The following is a 23,089-nucleotide window of genomic DNA, read 5'->3' on the forward strand; positions in this document are numbered from 1 at the left end:
TTTTGTACAAATACCTACCAAATTAAATACAATAATACCAAAAGAAAAAAATAGTTGTCAATATTGTGATAAAAAAGGATTCCCTGGGAGGTTTCATCCAGAAGCAATGTGTCGTTTAAAGCAAAAAGATAGAAGGACAATACAAGAAAACAAATCAAATGATATTCAATATGTTAATAATATTGCTATACAGGAGACATTAAATGAAACGGTAACCGACCAAAAAAACTGAATTTGCTGCCATTGATCAAATTAAAAGTATTCCTAAATAATAGAGAATTATGTGGAATCTATGACCCAGGTTCGAATGTTACTCTTCTGAATTCGAAGGTAGCAGGTAAGTTGGGATTAGTTATTCATGAAGATAGGAATATGTTTAAAACGATAAATGGCAGAACAAATTTTACAGGAAAACTAATTGCAAAAATGAAAATTAATAAAATTGAGAAAAATGTTAATCTTTTTGTAATTAATGATGAATATTTCGAGTATGATATTCTACTTGGATTGGATTCTATTTTGAATTTTCAAATGAAACAAGATTTTGATTTAGAAATTTATCAAAGATTAGATCTAGATATTGAAGAGAAGATTGAAAAGTTTAATCACAATGTTAATTTGACAGAATATTCAATAAACTTTAATGAAGGAATTCCCACAGAGCTTTTTGAAGCAAAATTAGAACATTTACAGCCAGAGCAGAAAAGTAAAATAGAAATATTACTAAATAAATATGACAATATTTTTGCAAAACATAAATTTGATATTGGGCAAGTTCAAAATAATGAAGCTCAAATTAAACTTTTAGAACATAAATTTGTCGCAAAGAAGCCGTATAGATGCTCAATAGATGACCAAAAAGAGATAGAATTTCAAATTGGACAATTGTTAAAAGCAAATTTAATAGAAGAATCATCTTCGCCCTTTGCAGCACCTGTTACATTGGCTCTTAAAAAAGATGAAGGATCTAAAACAAGATTATGCATTGATTTTCGTGAATTAAACAAATTAATTGTTCCCGAACCACAACCTTTTCCATTAATTGACGAGATTTTGACCAAAACAAGGAATGCTAAATTCTTTACTACTTTAGATATAAATTCTGCTCTTTGGTGTATTCCAGTTCGGAATAAAGATAAATATAAGACAGCTTTTGTTACACAAGATGGTCATTGGCAATGGAAATGCTTACCTTTTGGGCTTAAAACATCACCAGCAATATTTCAAAGGATTTTAAGTAATATTATCAGAAAACATAATTTAAATCCATTTTGTATAAATTACATAGATGATATTTTAATATTTTCAGTATCATTTGAAGAACACTTAGAGCACATCGAAAGACTCATGGAAGCCATTCTTGAAGAGGGATTTAGGCTCAAACTTCTAAAATGTAATTTTGCAAGAGAAGAGGTAAAATATTTGGGGCACATTGTGGGAAACAATTCAGTTCGTCCTTTACATGATAATTTAATATCGATCAGAAATTTTCCAGCACCAGATACCAGAAAAAAAATACGACAGTTTTTGGGAAAAGTAAATTTTTACCACAAATATATAAAAGACTCAGCTAGGTTATTAGAGCCATTACATAATTTACTTAGAAAAGATATTAAATTTCACTGGTCTTTAAGCTGCCAAACAGCCTTTGATATGGTAAAGAGTATCCTGTGCTCTGAACCTATTCTCGCTATTTTTGACCCAAATGCTCCTACAATTATATATACTGATGCTAGTATTTTAGGAGTTGGTGCAGTTCTCAAACAAAAACAAGAAGATGGAGAAATGAAACCTGTGGCTTACTTTTCAAAAAAATTGAACAAATATCAGAAAAACAAAAAAGCAATTTTTTTAGAATGCCTGGCAATTAAAGAAGCATTAAAATTTTGGCAATACTGGCTAATGGGAAAGAAATTTGTCGTTATTACTGATCATAAGCCCCTTGAGGGAAGAGAACTTCGTACAAGGCCAGATGAAGAATTAGGAGATATGACTCATTTTCTTTCACAATTTGATTTCGACATTAAATATGAACCTGGAAAAGAAAATGTAGAAGCAGACTGCCTTTCTAGAAACCCAGTTTTGGAAAATATAGAAAATGCAGAAACATTTATAAAAACAGTAAACCTAGTGACATTAACTGAGATAAAACAAGACCAGAATAATAATCGACAAGCTATAGATAAAATGATAGGAACAATTTTTAGCCAAGATGTATTCTATAAATTAAGGAAGAACCAGAAAAAAATAATTTTATCCAAAGATTTTGGAGTGAAGTTAATAACAAAAATTCACAAATTTTATGGTCATATTTGTGCTGGTAAAGTAATTAACAAAATTAGGAACTTTTACTACATTAATAATTTGGATTTACTGGCAAAAAATATCTGCCAGAAATGCGAGATCTGCTGTAAAAATAAAACAAGAGTAGGTCCAAAATATGGTCTCTTGTCACAATTAGGTCCGGCAAAAGAACCCTTCGAGATAATGTCCCTAGATACAATAGGAGGATTTGCTGGCAATCGTTCAACAAAAAAATACCTCCACTTACTTGTAGATCATTTTACCAGATATGCATTTGCAGTTACTTCCAAAAATCAGATGACAGGTGATTTTATTAAACTAATCTCTAAAATTCAAGATAAACACCCCATAAAAACATTATTAACAGATCAGTATCCGGGAATTAATTCCAAAATATTTAGAAATAATATGAAACAGTTAAATATTCAACTGGTTTTTACAGCAGTAGACTGCCCATTTTCGAATGGTTTAAATGAAAGACTTAATCAAACATTAGTTAATAGGATAAGATGTAAACTAAATGAAACTAGAAGTAGAGCATGGACAAAAATAGCTGAAGAATGTATAGATGAATATAAAAGAACAGATCATTCCGTAACCGGATACAGCCCAGAATATTTGCTTTTTGGAAAAGCGGATCCGATTGTTCCCGAGGAACTTTGTGTAACAAGAAATGTATCAAAAGATAAGCAAATAGCTTATAAAAATTCAGTACGACATCATGAATATAAAAAAAAGCTGTATGACAAAAATAGAAAACTCCATGAATTTAAAGAAGGAGATTGGGCATATGTAGAAAATAAATCCAAACTAAATAGAAAAAAACTTGATGAAGTAAGACTAGCTCCATTTCAAATAAAAAAACAAATTTCAAATACTTTATATGAAATAGATATCGGATACAAAAGGAACGATATGAACTATTTTCACATCTCAAAATTGTTGCCTTGTGACCAACCATAGACTTTCATGGTTTGTCATACCTGTTGGTGGGGGGATGTAAAAATAAAACTATGTTTATTTTCAATAAAACCACATTTAGTTATTTTAAGTTATTTATAGTTTTAGGTGGCATGACTGTGTAATTTTAGTTTGAATGACATTTGTAAATAATTATTTGACAGTTGTCAAAAACTCAGAGTAAGAAATAGCATGTTCTTGATTCTCTTTTTTAGGTTTGTATTTTTAAGTTATTTTAGTATTGTTATATTAATGTTTATAATCTTTATTGTACATATTGTAAATAAACTCTTTTTTAGATGAATTCATACGGCTATCTCTTACACGAATAAGAAGTATGAAACTACTCTTATATATTTATTATAATTTTTGTGTCTTTGGATTTGTCTTCCTCAGGAGTAAGATGAGTATTATTAAAACATTTTATTGTATACCTATTTATTATACGTCATCTTGTCTGTTTGTTACCGTGAATTGTCATTAGGTACGTCCGAACCGATACAGACACCGTCGTCGTAGCGTATTTGGTATAGCATTCGGCCAGAAATCGAGAGGCCTTGAGTTCGAATCCAGTACAATCCAATACTTTTTTTTATTTTTTTGAAAACGGTAAGCACAAAATTAGTTTGGTGTTTAAAAAAAATTAAAACAAACTGTTTAAAGTATAGTTATTTTTAAGAAATCATATAATAGATATGTGCGTACAAAGTAAACACAGATTCTTTTTTTTACATCCATTTTATTGCGATCTATTTTATACAAAATAATAAACAATACATATTAGGAGTTTTAAGAAGTCAGACACAGTCAGTATTCACCCATTGGTGAATACCTAAAAGAGTACAATAATAATTGAATTAATACAGTTATTAATTAATAGTAATTAATTGAATTAATTTGAATAGTACAATAGTAATTGAAATGATTAATTAGTTTCTAGTGTTGAGGTCAAGAGTGTCTGTCCTTTTTAGTCTTCTGTTCTGTAGGGGTGTCAGGAGATTGGTGACCAATATGTTTGGGTGAACCTGTAGTCTATTGTGGTATTGTTCTGAAGCTATTTCCTTGTTAGTCCAGAAAGCCACTGCGCATCCGCTAGAAAAAATATTCTAATTCGGATTTTTTTGCACAATCTTACTCAAAAAGGACTCCTTTTAACAAATTTGCATGTTGCCAGGACCAAAAGGGGGTCAAAAATTTTTTAAACGTTTTTTTTTGTTTTTTTCCTAAACTTATTTTTTCTGCATGGAAAAAAGTTTTTTTTAGGTTTTTTGGATCATTCCAAACAGAAAAGGTCTTTAGTGACTTTTCTCTAAAAATGATAGTTTTTGACATATAAGCGATTAAAAATTGAAAAACTGCGAAATCGGACATTTTTAACCCTGGAAAACTATGTCAAAAACTGAAAATTTTAATGTTGCCAAGGTAGATAGATATTCTTTAAACATCGATTGATGAAATCCCGAAGAGTTTTTTGCAATGCAATATTCAAAACACCTTTGTTTTTTAATTGCTAATCAAGCGTGCGCGACACTATTTTCCACCGTCAGTATGGTGCAAATGAAATGAATAAATTCGTTATTTCGTAAACCGGCGTATTTAAGGAAAAATCCCGAAACAGGTCGATTTTTATTTTTAAGTTATGATATTGTGGCATATATGGTATACTAGTGACGTCATCCGTCTGGGCGTGATGACGTAATCGATGAAGTTTTTTAAATGAGAATAGGGGTCGTGTGGTAGCTCATTTGAAAGGTTCTTCAATTCTCTATTCAGTAATGTAAACATTTACATAATTATTTATACAGGGTGTCCTTCTACTTCTTTTTTTTGTCAAATAATTTAATTTAATAAAAATTTTTTGGACACCCTGTATAAATAATTATGTAAATGTTTATATTACTGAATAGAGAATTGAAGAACCTTTCAAATGAGCTAGCACACGACCCCTATTCTCGTTTAAAAAAATCATCTATTACGTCATCACGTCCAGATGGATGACGTCACTAGTATACCATATATGCCACAATATCATAACTTAAAAATAAAAATCGACCTGTTGCGGGATTTTTCCTTAAAGTCGCCGGTTTACGAAATAACGAATTTATTCCTTTCATTTGCACCATACTGTCGGTGGAAAATAGTGTCGCGCACGCTTGATTAGCAATTAAAAAACAAAGGAGTTTTGAATATTGTATTGCAAAAAACTCTTCGGGATTTCATCAATCGATGTTTAAAGAATATTTACCTACCTTGGCAACATTAAAATTTTCAGTTTTTCACATAGTTTTCGAGGGTTAAAATGGCCGATTTCGCAATTTTTCAATTTTTAATCGCTTATATGTCAAAAACTATCATTTTTAGAGAAAAGTCACTAAAGACCTTTTCGGTTTGGAATGATCCAAAAAACCTAAAAAAAACTTTTCCATGCGAAAAAAATAATTTTAGGAAAAAAACAAAAAAAAAAACGTTTAAAAAATTTTTGACCATCTTTTGGTCCTGGCAACATGCAAATTTGTTAAAAGGAGTCCTTTTTGAGTAAGATTGTGCAAAAAATCCGAATTAGAATATTTTTCCTAGCGGATGCGCAGTGGCTTTCTGGACTATGTGGCATTTTTATAATTAACTGTTTAGATATGAAATAAGCCACAAATAAATTGAAAAAAATAATTTTATTAACATTTCGACGCCCAAATCGGGTGTCGTTGTCAATTAAATAGAAAAAAATAATTTTATTAACGTTTAGACGCCCAAGTCAGGTGTTGTTGACAATGACACCCGATTTGGGCATCGAAACGTTAATAAAATTATTTTTTAAATTTAATTGTGGTTTATTTCCCATTCAAATTGTTAATCTATTGTAGTATTTGGAGCACAGAGAAATAATTTCTCTTTTCAGAGATTGGACTGGAGGGATATATTATTGTTGGAAATATACCAAGGAGCTTGGCACAGTTGCCAGAAACAGAAGAAACTATAAATAAAATTCAAAAACAAAGAGACATACAAGTAAATGAACAAGTAATTGGACTTCGTGGGTCCTAGGTTTTCACCCATGATATTATATTACATGTACTATCTTTGTGACTACAATGTGTCACTTCCGGCTACAAGTTTTTAACCGGACGTGATATAAAGCCTGAAGTATAAATTTGTTCTTGTCTTGCCAAGGCGCGTCGAATAATATATTGCTTGCACTATTCGGCGACAATAAAACAGTTCTTGCAGTTGCAACTCTAGTGTAACGTTACAAACGTCACATCTTTGATATTTTGTTTTTAAATAATTATGTTACCTTATTTTCTTTAATATTTCATTAATAATTATCTTCTTCTATTTGGTTTACCAATTTTCCCCTTTAATAAAAATCGGTTGGCGTCCATTCTATAATAGGCAACCCTATTTACATTGTATCTTCTCTCGTGTTCCATGTTCGTTATTTCAAATTTCGGTACAAGGTTCGTTGTCATGTCATTTTAATGACAATGACAACCCCCATATCTCATTCTCAAAATGGAGGTGGAAATGTTTTAAAAAGCAAAGCAGCTTCAAAAATAAATCATTTTATTTCAACAAATCATCTTCCTCTTGGGGTGAGCTACAAACAGTTTTTTTTAATAATTTCTAACAGTCATTATATTCCATCCATTCCATTCCTTCTTATAACATTTTTTATAAATATCTAACCTAACTTCCAATGTCAGACCATGTGTTCTAATATTTTAGTTTCAAATCTTTTTAATTTACATGTGTTTGATTTCTATATTTCTTTTCATCTATTAATATGCACGTTTAGTAATCAGAATTTTAACTATTCTCATCTAAATTCTATGTAATTTACCCTTGCCAATTACTATTTCTGAATACTATTTGGCAAAGGTATATTTTGGTTTTTCTTCTTGATGATTGATATGTGTCTCTGTTTTATAGTTTTTGGGAATAAAAGCACTTTCCTCCCTCCGGGAGCTGCAAGCATCCTCAAATCGCCGGCGATAGAACAACGAGGACCATGTCATCAGGGCTGCAACCGCATTACCAAGACTGCAACGACCAACATCCGTAGGCCTGGTGGAATACAACACCTACAACCCCAGAGCCTGTTGCAGAATCAGCAGCAGTACCATACGACATCAAGAAGATACCATCAGCTACCAAAAGCCATAAGTATAATCCAGAATTGTTAGTTTTTAGCAAGAATTTAAATACATTTGTTAATGCAATTTACTAAGTCATTTTATTTATTATATCTTTATGAACAATAAACATGATTAGTTAAAAACTATGTTTTGTTTGCTTCCATTCCAATTTTCAGAGTTCATTCTAAGGTTAGGACAAGACGAACACACACCTGAGTGACTGAGCTAAGCTAAGGGTGTAACGATGGCTATCTTGGTTAGTTGAGGTAATATTTTCGAATATTGTTTCAATTAGCTGGGGTAGTCCATCGCTTTTTGGTTACACTAGAACCAGAAGAACCGAAAGTCCCAGGTAAAATTTCTCACCTTTAATACCATCCTTAAATTAGAAAATCTCATTCGTCACTTTATTTACCATTCTCATCATCATCATCAATGGCGTTACAGTCCTATGAAAGATCCTCGACCTTCCTAAGCCTATTACCTAGCCAGTCAGTCCATTCCATTGCCCATCATTGCCAGTTTGCTGCGCCTATCTTTCTCCCATCCTCATCTACACCATCCTTCCACCTGAGTTTTGGCCTACCGCTATTTCTACTTCCCACAGGTTGTGACATAAGGAGTCTTCTAGAAGGGGTGTTTTGCTGTGATCTTGCTGGATGTCGTGCCCATCTCAGTCTTCCTATTCTTATAGGATATACTATGTCTTTACCACCAAATATATGTTTATATCTGTGGTATACCTCGCAGTTGTACCTCCTCCTCCAAAACCATTTTCACAGATGCCACCGAATATTCCTCTCAGGATCCTTCATTCAAATACAAACAGAAGGTTTTTATCTGATTTGAAGATGGTCCATATCTCCGATCCATATGTCAACACTGGTTTTATAAGAGTGTTGTATATGGTTATTTTTGTTTTTTTTTTGCTTAAGTTTCTGCTTCTTATATATCTACTCAGTCCAAAATAGCATTTGTTTGCTAGGATTATCCTTTGCTTGATTTTTCCGTCATGACTTTCTCTATGGTGATCAGGGAGCCTAAGTATGTGAATTTGTCCACCACTTCAGAGATAGAGTTATCAACCATGAATTGGTGACCGATGTTTCTGGCTCTATTGTTTGGTGTTGATGCCATCATCTTAGTTTTCTCCTCGTTTACTTGCAGGCTCATATTTTTGGGGAATTTGAGGTATATATTTCTTCAAATGAAATGATGGAACTATAGGCGAGAGGCACACCCCTAATTTGAGGCTTATAAATCGAAAAAGCGACCATGATAGGTGAATGGCAAATTTTTGTCATTCCTTATGTTCTCGAGGTCGCTGAATCGAGAATATGAAGTTTATTTTTATCTCAAATGGGTGGGACATGTTCAAAAATCAAATTTTATGTAGAAATCCAAAAATCAATTTTGATGATTTTTCATATTTACCTCGCTGTATCTTTGGTCGCTGTTAATATTTCCTTTAAAAAATTTTACTGTGTCATCTTTGAAGGATTAGGAAAACAATGAGATTTGTCCGAGATGTTTAAACAAATTAAAAGAGAAGTTGTTAATTTTCAAACAATTTTCCGTCAAATTTCGGTATTTTTCTGTTTTTTTTTAAAAGTTGGGTCACAAACTTTTCAGTTTATCATTTCAATCAACACAGCATTAAAACCTTAGTCATCAAGAAGTTTTCTAGAAAATCTCAAGTCAAAATATGCAATAAGAAAAAAGTTATGTGACTTTATAGACGAATGGCACTCCCCAAAAAAAAACGCTTATTTCTCGAGATACTGACTACGGTGTGCTGAATGGTTAATTTTAATCATAATTTATGTTTTCGATGGTGCTGAAAACGAAAATGAGGCTTATTTTGATTTTTAGGTGGGGGAAAATTTTTATTCTATAAAACATTTTGTTCTTTGTACTCTATGTTTTAATATAAACTTAATTAAAATGCTAAATTTCAAATTTTGTCACTCAACTTTTGCGATTAAACTTTGCAATTCAGGAATCTGCCCCTTTTAGTTAAAAAAAATTATAACTTTTATTATAATAAGACAGAAAAATTGAAACAGGCTCCATTGTATTCAGAAAGGCAAGAAATATAAAAGTATATTATATACTATAAAAATTAAAAAAATATATATTCAAATTACGATTTTCACAATGTTCCCCACGTAAAATTAAAAATAGACATAATTATCGTTTTCAGCATCATCAAAAACATAAAGTATGATCAAAATTAGCCATTAAACATACCGTGGTCAGTATCTTGATAAATAATCGTTTTTTGGGGTGTGCCGCTCGTCTATAAAGTCACATAACTTTTTTCCTATTGCATATTTTGACCTAAAATTTTTCAGAAAACTTCTTCATGAACCATATTTTATTGCTGTGCTGGTTAAAATTATAAACTGAAAAGATTGTCACTCAACTTTTTTAAGTAAACATGAAACTAACTAAATCTGACGACAAAATGTTTAAAAATTACCGACTCCTCTTTTAATCTTTTTAAACATTTTGGACAAATCTCATTATTATCTTATTACTTCAAAAATGACAAAGTAAAATTTTCAAAAGGAAATATTAACAGCGACCAAAGATACAGTGTAAACTTGAAAAATCATCAATATTAATTTTTCGCATTTTTGCACAAAGTTGGATTTTTGAACATGTGCCACCAACTCTAGATAAAAATAAAGTTTATATTCAGATTGAGCGACCTCGAAAATACAAAGAGTGACCAAAATTGGTCATTCACCTTAAATTTGATTTTCGTGGTCGGTGTAACGTAATTTTAGGGGTTGCTGCCGCTCGACTACTATGAGATTCTGTAATGGTAGGGGAGCCCAAGCGGGGATTTTTGCAGTTACTCGAGCAGGTCGGATTATCATATAAGGAGAAACCTGGTACCCTGCAGGTGTACCTCTACCATATATTGGCTCTTAACACAGGGGAGTTCGTTAAGGTGGGGCCCGAAAAAAAATCTATCCTTAAAAAAACTCGAAATTGTCAGATTAAGATAAGGTAAGGTAAGTACCTACATGCAAAAGAGTGTATATTTAAAAAATACTGACGATTTAAGCCAGGAAAGTAAGGAAATGGGTGAATCCGATAGTTTGACAAGAAAAAAGCTAATATTTCGCGAAATGAATGACAGATCGAAAAACTAAAAAAAAAAATGTGCGCAATATTTTTTAAAAATCTATCGAATGATACCAAACACGACTTCCCACGGAGAGGGGTTGGGGGTTAATCTACTATTTTAATATCAATCTGGCGATAATTCGCGAAATGGCTTCAGATCGAAAAACTGTAAAATACACTTATTAAATATTTTTGAAAAATCTATTGAATGGCACCAAAGGCTACCCTCCACGAAGATGGGGTGGGGGTTACTTTAAAATCTTAAATAGGAGCCCCCATTTTTTATTGCATGTTTCGATTCCTTACGTAAAAATAAGTAACTTCATTCGAAACATTATTTCGAATTATAAATAGATGGCGCTATAATCTAAAAAAACGATTGTTGGAAATGGAAAATTAAATTAAAAATGGAAAGTCCCCACTAAAATGGAAAACTTTACTTAATGTTTTTTGGTTTTAGGACCTCCTCTTTACAACCCAATAGGTCCCCATAATGCTCGAGTGACTGCAAATTTAGCATACTTTGCTCCCCTACTATAAATACGACAGACAGAAAATACTAGTCAGAGGTCATTTACGAGCAAACCGGATTATAGATCGATCGAGATGTTGCCACCTTTGTCTGTCACATTCCTTATGAGGATAATAAATATTTACAAGTATCTATTTTTGTGTGCGAATAATTGTTATAACTAAAAAATTATCTTTTTACTTTTATTACCCTTTCATTTTTTTACGGTTTAATACTCTTTTTCCTAAGTAAATATCCCTTATAGACATTAATGGTATGGTCAGTAACCTCCCGGTATATATTTTACTGACCCACATTAATGAATCTGATATCTTACCCGATCCAGACCTACTACTGATCCGGGTCTTCAAAAAGATCCGTATATCCCATGAAGAAGTCATTGATAGGTAAATATGATAAACATTTTGTATAATATGTGTAAGTAATTTTTTATTTTCTTTTATCAATAAGATAAATAAATTTATCTATTTTTCTTTAATTTCAGGCATTATTTTGTAACAACTGTATATACAGGGTGGTAAGAAAGTATGGAAACACGTTAATTTCTCGGAAACTGCTTGAACAATTTTTGTAAATTTTTGTGAGTAAGGGTGTTCTGATGCGGTCGATATTATAGTGGTAATTACATTGTTTTCAAATCTTCTGCTTTTCTGGAAATCTAATGAACTTTCTTATTTTAAATAGAACACCCTATATATTTTTTGCGTTTCGAAGTCCACAAGAATGACTGATTAAGAATGATTGATTATTTTTTATCTTATATTCCCTATACCTGAATGCCATAATTTAGAAGTTATTGCTACATTTATTAAAAAAAATTAATAAATTATAAAAATAAATTTTTTCGGCCCGGGTAGATATTATTTTAGGTTCTTTGGAACATTGGGAACAAAAAAGGTCTTTTGTAATTTTCCTCAAAAATTAATCGTTTCCGACTTACATATAAACAATTTAAAACTGAAAGAAATCGAAAAATGACGATATTCTAGGTTCACAAAAACAAGTAAAAAAACCATTTTTAAAATAAGGAAGTAACTAAATTCAAGCAAAAACCATTTTCTATCAGATGCCTGTAAGAACTTTTGGCATATTTTATTCTAAAACATTGTTTTTTAGTTGTTAATGAAGGTCATATGGTCAATATTTTAAAATGAAATAAGAACAAATCACTTATTAGTGTATGCTAGAATAAGGTTTGAACTTGAATTTAGGTACTTCGTAGTTTCAAAAATAATATTTTTTACTATTATTTTTGAACCTAGAAAATCGTCATTTTTCGATTTTTTCAGATTTAAATTGTTTATAACTCGGAAACGATTAACTTTGGAGGAAAATTAGAAAAGACCTTTTTTGTTCACAATGATCTCAAAGAACCTAAAATAATATCTACCCGGGCCGAAAAAATTGAATTTTACAATTTGTTATTTTTTTTAATAAATGTAGCAATAACTCCGAAATTATGACATTTAGGTATAGAAAATATATCATGAAAAATAATCAGTATTTCTTAAGGACTTCAAAATGCAAAAAATATACAGGGAGTTCCATTTCAAATAATAAAGTTCATTAAATTTCCAGAAAAACGGAAGATTTGACAACAATGTAATTACCACTATAATATCGGCCGCATTAGAACACCCTTACCCACCAAAATTTATAAAAATCGCTAAAGCAGTTAACGAGTAATTACCGTGTTTCCATACTTTCTCGCTACACTGTATATGTATTTTAATAATTGAATTTTAATATTAAAAGAAATAAAGCATGTTATCTACTAGTACTTAAACAATCTTCTAAACTAACTAAATAAAACTACTAGCTTGAAAACTAACTCACTTAAATCGAATAGAAACAGAAGAAGAATATTAAGATGTAACAAATGCATTCATCAGGCGACTAAAGATGCATTGGGGTATCAAGAAGCAGACAAAAGAAAAAATCCTGAGTGATGGAACGAAGAAGTAGAAAAACTAATTAAAGACCAGAAAAAAGCCTATCAAACATGGCTAGCCGCGAAAGACTCACAAGACCGTAAGATTTATAGCAGACTCAACAGAGAAACGAATAAGGAATTCGCTAAGAGACAAAACGAAATGCTTAGGGAGAATGCTTCATAAAAAGTATTAAAAAAGAAAGAGAATATGAGGGAAATATAAACCTGATTCAAAATAATAAAAAGTGGGGAAAATATTAGGAAACACTATTAATAGAAAGTAGGCACGAATTTATGGAAGAACCTGACAACATCTCAATGACAGAAAACTCAGAGGTGCATAAGATAAACAAAGAAGAACTGAAACAGGAATTGAAACAAATGAAAAATGGAAAAACATCCGGACCTGGAGTCATTCCCATCGAGTTGGTGAAACCGGGACCGGATGCTCTCTTAAAAGTCTTGTGAATATTTTTAATAAATGCTTAATCGAAGGTAAAACAATTCCAGACGATTGGAACTTCGCCCATATTAGCCCCATTTTTAGAAAAGGAGACGGAAAAGAGGGCGGAAATTATAGAGTCATTAGAGTAACTAGCTCGCTGGTAAGGTTATATGGCCGTATATTGAAAAAAAGAATAGAAGAGAAGTATAAAGAAGTTGAAGCACAAAGCGGCTTCAGAGGAGGAAGATCGTGCGTGGACAACGCATTTACCATTCAACAAGTAATTGAAAAACGAACAGCTCAAAATCTCCCTACGCATCTGGTATTTATAGATCTGGACAAGGTTTATGATATAGTCCCTTTAAAACTTTTATTTTTTGTCTTGATGGAAACGGACCTTAGTAAAACATATCTAAAAGCACTACTGAACATCTATAAAAGTCCTCAAAACACGGTAAAAACAGGAAATAATTTCTCAAGGGTATTTACAGTAACGACAGGTTTGAGACAATGATGCTGTCTTTCCCTTATTATATGTATACTTAGAAAGTTCAAGGATGAATACGAAAAATGGGGGATGAGTATGAATATATGTCAAAAACAGAATATACGCGAATAGGCAGTGAAGACGAAGACCCGGATTTGGAAATTATACAAATGAAAAGGTGCTAGAAATACAAATATTTGGGAAGTATTATCTGCAGTAAAGGAACAATGGAACGAGATATCAATTTATAGAGTGCAACAAGGCAGGAAGAGTGTTCAAATTCTGAATTCGATACTTTGGTCCAACAGCACTACTTTGAAGACTAAAATGACAATCTACAAAGTAATTGTAGGCCCATTCTTACATATGGAGCAGAATGTTTGCAAATTACAGCAAAAGGAAAGAAAAAAGAGCTGGGACCTGAGAAGAGCTTGTATTTTAAGAGCAGAACGTATACCTAATACTGAAATTAGAAGAAAAACAGATAGAGTACATAAAACTACTAGTCCAGGAACCGAAGCTCTTCACCTCGCAATTTTTACAGAATGGATCAATTTGCTTGAAAATATGAGAATAAGTAGTGGATAGTCCAAGGATCAAAATCTGTATGATGCCGAAAGGCGCTTTTACCATGGGGGTGGTTGCCACTCCATCTCGGGGGTGAAAATTTTTTATCATATTTTGACCGCAAAAGTTGACAAAAACGTTGATTCTAAGCAAAAAATATTCTATACATTTTTTTGATAAAATTAATAGTTTTAGATTTATTCGCTATCGAAAGTGTTAGTCTTACATCGAAAAAATCAATGTTTTTCGATATACTCATTTACGATTCACTCAATTTTTGCCGTAGCAAAAATTTTTTAAAACCATGTTTTTGGGAATTAAATAACCTACAATTTCATATTTAAACATTTTTTCGTATCTCTGATGCTTATCTTTCTATTCTGAAGAAAATTACATTTTTTACCAATCTACAAAAATTCGTTATTCGTTTTAACTCCAGTTTTTTAAAAACTAATTATTCTAAGCCAGTTAAACTTCTAGAATCTATTAATACAGTCGAACCCGCTTATTGGAATAGCCATCGTGCCAAACAAAAGTATTCTCATACGCGGGATATTCTAATAACCGATCACTGACGGCTAGTAGAAACGTTTCAACACCTCAAATTTCTATTCCTTAAACCAGGATATTCCTTTAACCGGTATTCTAATAAATGGGTTCGACTGTAATACATAAATAAAGAAGAATGAAGAAGGCCAACGACAAAAACACCGTTAACTTACATGCTTCAAATTGTATTTCTCTTTTTTTTTTCAAAAAAATGTATTGATTTTTTAACCTTAACTTTTTAATTTTTTATCCTAGAAAGGTTATTAAAAAGAATTTTGTAGGTTTTTATAAGATCTACATATAAGGCTATTAATATTAAATCGTTTTAAAATCCCAATCGCAAAACGAGGTGACTTTGAAAGAGTAGGTAAAGGTGGTTTTTGCATATTATTACTAGTTTTAATTGTCAATAGCTCACCCAATTTCAATAGTATCTCTGATGCAAATCTTTCTATTCTGAAGAAAAGGGCATTTTTTACCAAACTACAAAAATTCGTTTTTCGCTTGTAACTCCATTTTTTTTAAAACTAATAATTCTAAGCCGGTCGCACTTCTAGAACCTATTAATATGTAATACATAAAGAAGATCAAATAAGGCCAATGACTAATTTTAATTAGGATAGTTATTAGGGGATTGTCCCCGATCACTTTTTCGCTGAAAAAATAGGGACTGACATTCTTTTCATTATAAGTCACCTAATTTTTTGAGCTACATGCTTTTTTATTTCTGGATATAGACATTTTTAAATACTTTTAATTAGTTTGGACAAGTTATCCTCGAAAAATGCATAGTTTTCCCGTCTTTTGGCTTTGAAACTACAATATTTATTGGCATTTGACGAAGAAGAGCTAACATATGAAGAGTACAGGGGAAAAACAAGGAATGTCACTTTTTCATGAATTTTGGCTTTTCTCCCCGTGTGGTAGCAAAAACTGAGTACTATCGACTAGACTATCGATTCAGAACAATAACCAGAAAGATGAGTCTATATAATTTTTTTAAGAAGAAGGACCAGTATTGTCCGCACGCCACTGGACAAAAATAAGGAATGTTAGTAGTTTTTTGGCGCATTATTAAATTAATAACTTAATATAGATTAATATTATATTAAGATTATACACCAATAATTGCTAGAATTCTACTAAGTGTACTAAGAATCTCCTAAGTAGTTTTCAGATATAAGAATTAAACCTTTATTGATGTTTATCTCAATAAGTATAAAATGTGACAGTCCTTGTTTTCTCCTGTACTCTTCATATAATAAAGTGTAGCTCGATTACTATTGATCTTAAAGAAAATTAAAAAAATTGGTTTTGTTTATTTTTTCAAAATATACATTTTTGTTAAGCCAAATTGTTTTGATAAATCGAAAACTTTTTGAGTTATTGGCAGAACACTGATTAAAAACATTGATTTTTTTCGACATAAAACTAACACTTGTTGTTTGAATGTTTTTACCAACTTTTGTGGTCAAAATATAATAAAAAAATTTCACCTCCGAGATGGGGTGGCAACCACCCCCTATGGACTATCCACTACTTATTCTTAAATTTTCAAGCAAATCCATCATTCTGTAAAAATTGAGAGGTTTTGTCATATTTTAATCTTAATTACTTGGACTATACGGAAAGAATAGAAATTAGACAGTTAATTTGGCATGGACACGTGCAGCGGATGAACGACAACAGATGGCCAAAAAGAGCTATGGAATACAATTCAAGTAATAGAAGGAAACGAGGAAGACCAGCCAAGTCTTGGATACAAGGTGTTATGGAAATCATGAAAGACAGAGCCATTGCTGAAGACACCTGGAGAGATAGAAAAAGATGGCGATCGCCATAGTCAGAAAAGTTTTTGGACCGACGAGGGCCGATAGGACAACGAGCAAGAGGAAGACCGAGACAACTTAGAAAATTATTTAAAATCTATTGGAATTAGAGCATGGATAAGAGTTGCCAGAGACAGGGGCGAATGGAGGATTATTCTGAAGAAGGCTTTGGCTCATAAAGAGCTGTAATGCTACTGATGGTGATGATGATGATGATGATGACGATGATATTTTAGAAAAAATGTCATGAAAACCTTCTTATCACCTAAAAAACCCAAAGGTTTATGATAATGTATACTAAACGTAAAGTCATTAATTAAGTGTACCGGGTGTCCCAATAAGAATGGCTCTCGGCCATATCTCAGGAACCGTTTATAGTACAGCTTTCAGAAAAAAATATTTATAAAAAAAGTTGCCTCGGGAAAAGCCTGGAAATTATTTTCATAATTGTAGGTTCACCGCTAGAGGGCGTAATTGAATACCAAAAATTAAAAAAACAAAATTTTACAAAATTTCCATAGTGAAAGGGCACTGGAAATCCGATCATAGTATTCTTCATAAAATTCTGCGCATATTTGATTTCACAAGTTTAAGTCTTCCTTTGCAAATAAGAGGTGGGGTGAGTGGGAACTTTGTTATGAAAAAATGGCTGTAAGTCCGGTTCTGCTAAATCGAATTTTGCAAACTTGGTCTTGTTGAAAACAGCTCTTTTTCGTCAATGTAAGAGTTATAATTTCGAAACAGCATATTAAGTAATATGCCAGATGGGAGGCGTTATTTAATTATTTTCAGAAATCTAGTTTTTTTTGGAAAAGATTAAATGCAAGTGTGCATTTTTAATCCTATATTACAAAATTCGATCAAATTAGCAACAGAATAGCGAAAACCGCATGTCGATACCTTTTTTCTGTCTCGAGGTATCTTATGAGACGTGTAAATTTTAAACTTACCCGTTACTGTCACCGGTAAACGAAGTTAAGGAAAGATAGTGTGCTGTGGAAAAAATATTTTCCAGATCTCAACCTATATAACTAATTAAAACAACAATAAGACAAACAACACTATAAAATATAACAAAGAAATAAAAACAACTACTTAAATGCTCAAATTATTGCCCCTCCTTTTTGATTCAAGCATTTACTCTTTCCAGAGTAGATTGAACAGCAATCTTAATTTCTGCTCTCGAAATGTTTTGGATGGGGGTTCATATTCTCTGGATCATTTTTTCTCGAGTAGGCCTAGCTGCAAAAACAAGATCTTTAATCCCCATGCCTAAATAAAAGTAAAATATAAAACCGTCCCCACACCAAACAGTTAAATCTGGTGATAGTCAGATAATTGGACTCTTTATTTTCGATAATTCTATTATTGGTGAACGCTATCTCATTTTTTAAGGAATGAATCGCCTCTTCTTCAGAAAGATGTACCGCTAGCAGTTTGTAGGTCCATGTTGTATCAGCACGATGGTTGGCACGCGCATTTTTCCAGGGTAGTAAGAGATTTTTAGATGAGTCATTCGATGATAGATGGATAGGACGTGGAAGCCTATTTTTTGGCTATCCAGAATCCAGATCACCAGATTTAACTGTTTTAGACTTTTATATATGGGGGCGGATTAAAGACCTTGTTTTTGCCGCTAAGCTTACTACTCGAGAAAACATGATCCAGAGAGTAGGAAACGCAATGCAAATCATTGCGACAGCAGAAATTGAGACTGCTGTTCAATATAATCTTAAAGAGTACGTACTTGCATCGAAAATTATGGGCCACAATTTGAACATTTAAGTCGTCACTGAGTAGTTGTTTTTATTTCTTTGTTATATTTTATAGTGTTGGTTGTCCTATTGTTGTTTTAATTAATACACGTTGACATCTAAAAAATGCTTCTTTGTTTTTTTCCACAGCACACTACCTTTGAACTTCGATTACCGGTGACAGTAACAGTTATGTTTAAAATTTACACGTTTGTTAAGATATCTCGAGAAAAAGGTATCGACATGCGGTTTTCGCTATTCTGTTGCTAACTTTATCCTTGTAATACAGGATTAAAAATGCATACTTGTATTTAATATTTTCCAAAAAGAACTAGATTTCTGAAAATAATTAAATAACGCCTCCTAGCTGGCATATTACTTAATAGGCTGTTTCGAAATTATAACTCTTACATTGACGAAAAAGAGCTGTTTTCAACAAGACCAAGTTTGCAAAATTCGATTTAGTAGAACCGGACTTGCAGCCATTTTTTCATAACAAGATTCCCACTCACCCCACCTCTTATTTGCAAAGGTAGACTTAAACTTGTGAAATCAAATATGAGCAGAATTTTATGAAGAATACGATGATCGGATTTCCAGTGCTCTTTCATTCGGCAAATTTTGTAAAATTTTGTTTTTTTAATTTTTTATATTCAATTACGCCCTCTAGCAGTGAACCTATAATTATGAAAATAATTTCCAGGCTTTTCCCGAGGCAACTTTTGTTATATTTTTTTTTCCCAAAGCTGTACTATAAACGGTTCCTGAGATATGGCCGAGAGCCATTCTTATTGGGACACCTGGCACAATCAAGAATTTTTACAAATTGCTGATCAATATCTTTTGTTTCCTGTCTAATACTTTTACCTGAGAATAAATTACTTATAACCTTCAATTAAAATCAATTTCCAAATCCGTCTAGCCTGAACAACATAATTTTTCCATTTTCCCCAACAAAAAAACAAGATAAGAAATTGTAACTTATGCTGATATACCATCTAAATTGCTGTTGATTTTGTGGGAGCTTTTTATGTCAGCTTTTTATGAACATTTAGTGTTTGGAAGCCATTATTTTTATTGATTTGATTTGGGGTAGGACCGAAATTGGATTGTTCGTTCTTTCGACTTGTTTCTTAACTTTTACGGTCGTTGATTAAATAAGTCAAGCAGCAAGCAGCTCATTTGTCTAGTTTTTATGCGCTCCTGTCTCGGAAATAAATGTATCTAGTGGAATTAGTCGTTTTGCAAACATAAATCACTCATTAGGAATAAGACGATACTTTTTCTACTGTCGTAATTTAAGTTTGTAAACAGTTTCCACATAACAAAATGAAATAAATATTTAATAATGATCGATCGCATCGAGTTTAGTGGTAATAAACAACCACTCAATCACAAAATAAGCTAAAATAAATAAAGATTACTGTTTTATGATTAGAAAGATAGCCTTACCAAAATTAATTGAGTATTTTATGTTTAAATAAAGATAAATTATACTTAGCTAAGAAGCCAGAACAATTCAATTTTCACAACAATTTGAACTACTTGAAATGCAGCTTATAAAAAATCAGACTGGAAAATGAATTGTTACTACTAATAGTGAAGCTCTCTTTGCATTCAACGTACTCATCCAGAGATGTTTGGATGTGAACCAGGATATGTACGTCTCTTTCATAGATTACAACAAGGCCTTCGATAAAGTTCGCCACAAACAGCTAATGGACGTCCTCAAAGCAAAACAATTACAATACAATGACCTTCGAATTATAACAAATCTATATTATAAACAGCAAGCACACATACGCATTAATGAACACACTCTGAAGAAATTATGAAAAGAGCTCTTGAAGGAGAAACAGCAGCAATAAAGGTAAATGGAACGCCAATTAACAACATCAGATATTCGGACGATACTATCATAATAGCACACAACCTTAAAGACCTTCAAAACTAATGAACAAGATAGTTGAGTATGGAGAGGAATATGGATTATCAATAAACATAAAGAAAACTAAATTTATGAGGATATCAAAAACCCAAAATAATGACGAAAACCTGACAATTAAAGGAAAAATTTTAGAACAAGTTGAAAACTACAACTATGTTGGCACAATAATTAATCACATAAACGAGTACTCCAAAGAAATCAAAGTTCGAATAGAGAAAGCAAGAACAAACTTCAATAAAATGAGAAAGGTACTTTGTGCAAGAGAACTGAAATTAGACTTGAGAGTTAGATTGGCAAGGTGTTATATTTTCTCGACCCTGCTTTACGGGATAGAAGCATGGACACTTAACGCGTCGACTACTAAAAAGTTGGAAGCATTTGAACTGTGGGTGTATAGAAGAATCCTGAAGATATCATGGACCGAGCATATAACAAACAACGAAGTCATGAGAAGAGTCAACAAAAGACTGGCAATATTGGAAACCATCAAGACACGAAAGCTTCAATAACTGGGGCATGTTATGCGTAATGAGAGATACAACATACTTCAATTGATTATACAGAGGAAAATCCAGGGCAAGAGAAGTGTAGGAAGGAGAAGAATCTCATGGTTGCGTAACTTGAGGGAATGGTACGGATGCACATCAACCGAACTATTCAGAGCAGCAGCATCTAAGATTAGAATAGCTATGATGATTGCCAACCTCCGTCGCGGAGATGGCACGTGAAGAAGAATAGCTCATTTGAAAGGTTATTCAATTCTGTATTCAGTAATATCAATATTAACATAATTCAAATGATGAAAGGGTTGCCAATGCGAGTCCATTATACTATTGGAATAAGAAATTGAGTCAATACTCGCAATCTTACTTAAAGTTTGTATATTTTTTAATAGTTGTTACACAATCATGGGGCAACCGGTTTCGAGGCTTACAAGTTATGCCTCATCTTCAGGCCCAGTACATAAAGTCTTCACAAATACAAACTACAAGATATCGTAGTTTCGGTCACTGATATCTTGTAGTTTGTATTTGTGAAGACTTTATGTACTGGGCCTGAAAAAATGAGACATAAATTGTATGCCTCAAAGCCGGTTGCCTCATGATTGTGTAACAACTATTAAAAAATATACATACTTTAAAATTGCGAGTATTGACTCAATTTTTATATCTAATAGTATTAACATAATAGTTTATACAGGGTGTCTAATTTTTTTTTAAATTCAATTATTTGACATAACAGGTATGTAATGTATGTGATTTATTTAATTCAAAAGACATTTTACTGTTCGCATAAAACAGAAAATCAGGTTTGTTTGACAAATAAACGTTGTTAATTGTTCAAATTTACAAGAGGCAGGTTTGAACATTGAATTTAAGCAAAAAACAATGTTAATTTATTAAATAAACATTTTTTTATGTTTTCTGACAAGAATAAAATAAATGTATTTTGAATTAAAGAAATTACATATATTCTTTTATTTTTGTCAAAATTAATTCAATTAAAACAAAATTTTGGACACTCTGTTCAAACATTTATGTTATAACATATTTATATTACTGAATAAAGAATTGAATAACGATCCCAAGTCTCATTTAAAAAATCATCGATTACGTCATGACGTCCATATGGATGACGTTACTCGTATGGTATTATTTATGCCAAAATATATAAAGCTTTTTTTACACACCTTTTAGGCCCAGAGCTTTGTTGTTCTTTTTCATAGCTTTCTATTATTTGTCAATTTCTTCTAGTCTGTTATTCCATTTTCCTTTAGGCCTTCTACTACCGCCTCTCTCCATCGCTTTCGTAATCTTCCTCTCTTTCTTTTATAATCTGGTACTCTCCATGCTATTTTGTTGACCACTCTGTCATCGTTCATTCTTTCTATATTACCCAGCCACTGCAACCCCTTCTCGATTTTATAACGCTATCTACACACACCCTAACTTATATGGAATCATCTGATATTTCTTTCTATTTCGTGCGAATTTAAAAAAACAAACACACGAAGTCAAACAATATTTATTTTAAAGCAATTTAATAACAAATACATAACAATTAAATAAAACAATAAAGTATTTAACAAACAAATTGAAAGTAGTTGTTTGAAAGTCAATAGCATACAAAATTTGAATGTAAAACGAATAATGTTTAAATTGTTTTCATTTATTTTTCTGTATTTTGTGGTAGTTACTGTTATCACCTCTAGTCCTTATGCAAGCTTCAGTTTGCGTGGGCACGCTCCTAATCAAATTATCAAGCTTTTGTTGTGGTAGGTTGCTCCATCCTTTAAGAGCAGCTTGTACTAGCCGTGCGGTGTTTTGTGGATTATCCCGGCGAGCTCTAATTTTTGTTTTAAGCATATCCCACAAATACTCTATAGGATTAGGGATGGGAAAAACCTACCGGTTTAAACCTAAAACCGGTTTGTTTACTTCGAAATAACCGGTTTTACTGGTTGTTTTTTTGTCCCGGTTATAACCGGTTTTTTTCTTTTTAAAGTAAAA

At 32.0% G+C, this 23,089-nt stretch overlaps 1 protein-coding gene and 1 long non-coding RNA gene across 2 annotated transcripts in view; one reads left to right on the forward strand and one right to left on the reverse strand.

Moving 5' to 3' along the window:
• LOC114330978 (uncharacterized) overlaps positions 1–23,089 on the reverse strand; it is a 270,005-nt gene that overhangs the window by 101,190 nt on the left and 145,726 nt on the right. The gene's annotated exons all lie outside the window — the stretch shown is intronic.
• On the forward strand, positions 6,328–7,543 carry LOC126887757 (uncharacterized). The gene is made up of 2 exons (XR_007699193.1): positions 6,328–6,854; positions 7,192–7,543. It is a non-coding gene; the product is annotated as an uncharacterized LOC126887757 (long non-coding RNA).

This window comes from Diabrotica virgifera, chromosome 1 (genome assembly GCF_917563875.1).
Source record: "Diabrotica virgifera virgifera chromosome 1, PGI_DIABVI_V3a".
NCBI classification, from domain to species: domain Eukaryota; kingdom Metazoa; phylum Arthropoda; class Insecta; order Coleoptera; family Chrysomelidae; genus Diabrotica; species Diabrotica virgifera.